Source organism: Apium graveolens, chromosome 11 (assembly GCF_009905375.1).
Source record: "Apium graveolens cultivar Ventura chromosome 11, ASM990537v1, whole genome shotgun sequence".
Lineage (NCBI taxonomy): Eukaryota > Viridiplantae > Streptophyta > Magnoliopsida > Apiales > Apiaceae > Apium > Apium graveolens.
In genome coordinates this window covers 91,793,980-91,798,338 of record NC_133657.1, presented here as the reverse complement: position 1 = coordinate 91,798,338, position 4,359 = coordinate 91,793,980, and the positions used below count along the sequence as shown (strand labels likewise).

The 4,359-nt window shown below is 30.1% G+C and overlaps 1 non-coding gene across 1 annotated transcript; it reads right to left on the bottom strand.

The window, feature by feature from the left end:
• Window positions 1-3,157: 3,157 nt before the first annotated feature.
• LOC141699280 (small nucleolar RNA R71) lies at window positions 3,158-3,264 on the bottom strand. The gene has a single exon (XR_012565754.1). It is a non-coding gene; the product is annotated as a small nucleolar RNA R71 (small nucleolar RNA).
• Window positions 3,265-4,359: the final 1,095 nt, after the last annotated feature.

Here is a 4,359-nt window from a genome sequence, read left to right as displayed (position 1 = left end):
TAACCCATTGCCTTTTCTCTGAGAAGCGGCTTATATTCGTTATCGTTTCTGAAAGAGTATTCGGGACGTATTTTAATATGAATAAAAAGTATAATTTTATAAATTTTTTAAAAAAATCATTTTTTGAATAAAAGTTTAAACATCATGTTTCTATTCAGAAAAGGAAAATTTTGAAAAAACGTTATATAAATATACTTTTTATTCATTTTAAAATACGTGTCGGACACTCTATTTGAAATGATAATAATTGGATGAGACTTAGGGAATAATAACTTGTTACTTTTAATTTTACGTCTGCACATTTTAAAAAAAAACTTATACACTTTTTTCCCCGAAAAAGAACTCATAATTTAAAAATCAATCTATCTATCTGTACCTCTCTATCTGTCTTTTACTGTTACTAGCCTAAAACCCGTAAGATACACGGTTATTTTAAATAATTGTTGTATTATTATTTTTATTTTAATATTGTATTAATTATAGTTGTTAAAAAAATAAGTAATATATTATTTTTTAGCCTGATGTCATTATATCGGCTAACAAAATATTTTTTATTTTAAAGTTTTTTAGTGCGGTTCAATAGTCTAATTATTTTGACAGCGTCAGTAGCATTTATTACTCCATCTGTCCCATTGAATTCTCTACATCACTTTTTGGCACATTTTTCAATATTCATTTAAAATATATCTCCATTATATTTTTTTAATTTTTTTCTGTATAAAAGTTTTATGTTTAAACTTTTATTCAAAAAAAAATTAAAAAAAATATTACGAAACTATATTTTATACAGACCTCGAAATGCGTGCAAATAGTAAACGTAGAGAAATCAACGGAACAGAGGTAGTATTTTTTAACTTGAACACCGTCTATATCTACCCAAACACTGTTTTGTACTCGCCTACTGGGTCTGGGTATATATATCTTTGTTTCAGGAGTTTCATCATTTTTAACGATAATATTATATAAGATAATTATGTCAAATTAAAAAATTAATTAATTCACGACAATTAAATAATTTCAGCAAGTAATTGTTTAAGAATTAAACTAAAATTAAATGATAATTCGTTGATAGGTATAATATCTTTAGGATAAAAGAAAATAATATACACTATTCATTTGGACTCCATATGGTCAAATTTGCTGCATCGAGTTAAAATAAAATAATAAATATTATTGACGCAGTGCGATGCACCAGTTTCCGTTAAATTAATATAATTTTATCGAAGATAGAAATATCTTAATTAGAATATGATTCCAACAATCTATATTTCGTTTAAAAATAACATTAAATTCTACATGAAATAGAAATATAGGGGTGAAACTAAGATACGGCGTAACGGTACTAAGATGAAACTAAGTACCCTATCAATAAATAATTTAAAGTCCTACGGAAATAGAATTGTAATTATAATATGGTATTTTTAAAATTTTATTTATTCAATCATATAAAAACTTTAATGTATTTATATAAATATAAAATAATAATAGATTTATAATCAATAAAATAAAATAATCAGGCAGAAACTGTGTTCGTAGTTTTGGATAAGGGGTAGTTTAAGAGGACGAGGACACTATGTCTAATGGTTTATCGATTTAGTTATTTAGTAGGTGTATAACATCATTATTTTTTAATAATTAAAATAAGGAGAAAACGGCTAAAATAAATTATAACTGAACCTGTCTATTATAGTTTAGTATATATTAGTAATTTAGTGGATGTACAACTCCATTTTTTTAATAGCCCATTTATTTTTATTTTAAATAATAAAACTAAATGGATATGTTTGAAGCAAATTGTACCCCGTGTTGTTTATTATAGCTTTGATATAGATTTCAATCAGGTTGGCTAGGTAACACAACTCTCCCTGTGCACATTTTTTTTTCCTTCGGCCAATTCGAACTCTTCTATTTCAAGTGATAGAGAATCCTAAATGGTGTGAAATAGTGTTGGGTGCTCGTAGACGTTTTAGGAATGATATGTTAAAAAAGATAATCAAATTAAGGGTAAATAAGTAATTTCATCAAGTACCGACCGATCGATCACCAATCTTTTAATGTTTTCATGCATGATTCTTAGTGTAATTTTAACCATCTTACGCTGCCCTATGTAATCTCAATAGATAACTTGCTCATTAAACCATTATGTTTTCAAATCTTATAGACATATAGGGTCTAAGCATAATTGGTGTCTGCTCAACTTCTATCTTAACTGTGGATGTTCAGTAGTAGTGTATACTAATTTCGTGTTCACTGATTTGTTGTCATCACCATCACATGCTAAGATTAAAGGCATAAACTCTGAATGAAGTATTTAATGAAGTTAGAATCCCATGTTTTATTTCATATAAGTAAATCAGTTTTATTCTCTTAGTTAATGCATGCTAGTATAATCATTTTAATTAGTTAATCAACTCAAAATTGATATTTGTCTTAGCAGTGAATAATAACATACATTCTTACATAAGTGCATATTCTGGTTAAACCAGTCTCTGTGGGAACGAACTTAACTTAATCGTATACTACTTGGGATCGCGTACGCTTGCGTGATTTTGTGTGAACAAGTTTTTGGCGCCGCTGCCGGGGATCGGTGTTAAATTTAGTTTATGTGCTTGTCATCAGTGGTCGTTAAAGTTCACTGACTCGGATTATTCTCTTACAAGGTTACTTTGTTAGTGTGTTTCAGGTATTCGATCGAGCGTGTATGCGAACACGTTCTCAATCTCGTAAGGAAAAACTAGAAGAAGTAGAAAAGGAAGTGATCATTGCAATGGGAGAACTAGATGCAGAAACGAAAGCTTTGAAGGATTATTCTCAACCGAAAATCAATGACATTCAGTCTAGTATTGTCAGACCAGCCATTGTGGCTAATACCTTTGAAATCAAGCCTGGAACGATTCAAATGGTACATAATTCAGTCCAGTTTGGGGGTTCTCCAACGAAAGATCCCAATATGCACATTAGGGATTTCATTGAAATCTGCGACACCTTCAAGTTCAACGGTATTTCGGAAGATGCTGTGAAACTGAGACTTTTTCCATTATCTCTGAGGGATAAAGCTAAGAGTTGGTTGCACTCTCTACCACCAGGGTCTATTGTGACATAGGAGGATCTGGCTCAGAAATTTCTTACTAAATTCTTCCATATGGCAAAAATAGCTGCAATCAGGAATGCTCTTACTAAATTTGTACAACAGTCGGGAAAATCTTTATGTGAAGCTTGGGAGCGCTACAAGGAGATGCTTAGGAAGTGTCCTCATCATGGAATGCCTGACTGGATGGTGATAAATTGCTTTTATAATGGTTTGGGAACACAGTCAAGACTTATGCTCGATGCAGCATCAGGTGGAGTTTTATGGGCTAAGAGCTATAAGAAAGCTTATGAGCTAATTGAGATGATGGACGCTAATGAATATCAGAATCCAACTCAGATTCTACCACAAGTAGGGCTGTAATTCGAGCCGAGCTTTTTTGAGCTCGACTCGAACTCGACTCGATTAACTCGGCTCGACTCGACTCGAACTCGTTATCGAGCTCAAGCTCGAACAAGATTTTAGGCTCGATTAAAAACTCGAGCCGAGCCGAGTTTTTTTGAACTCGACTCGAGCTCGACTCGATAAACTCGAACTCGAACTCGACTCGAACTCGACTCGACTCGAACTCGAACTCGGTTAATTTTTTATATTTAATTAATATTTTTATTTTTTATATATGTTATTAGTTATGTTTTTAATATTACTTATGTTTTTCTATATTATTATTTTTTTCTATTAATATAACTTGATGCTATTTTTATTTGTTATTTACATGATTAATGATATTTTATTTTACTTATATTATTAATATGACTTATGTCTTTCTATATTTGTTATTTACATGATTGATAATTTTTTATTGGATATGTATATATATTTTGATATTGGTAGTCCTTTGTCACTTTGTGTATATTTGAGGGTACCCCTTCCATACTTTTATTTGTTTGAAAATGTTTGCATTTGTTTTTTTTTCAATCGGTTGGTTCAAAGTTCAGATGCCTTCCTATATATTGTCCCTTTTTCTACCTAAGGGTATTTTTTTGGTCAACCTTAATATACTAATCATGTCTTCCATAACCTTATTACGATTCTACCCTATTTGATTAACAAACTTAACACTTAACATTGTAATAGTGATACATAAATCCTAAAATTTAGTGTAGTATTATACTATGATTGTAAAAAGTAACAATGTCACTAAGCAAATTAGAATATTATATCATCCACCACATAATTAAATTCCACAAAACCAGAAGAGATAAAAAAACATAAACTCATAAAATAATAAGTCAAAACTAATTTTGTTTTGAACAGAATTAGATTTGTAT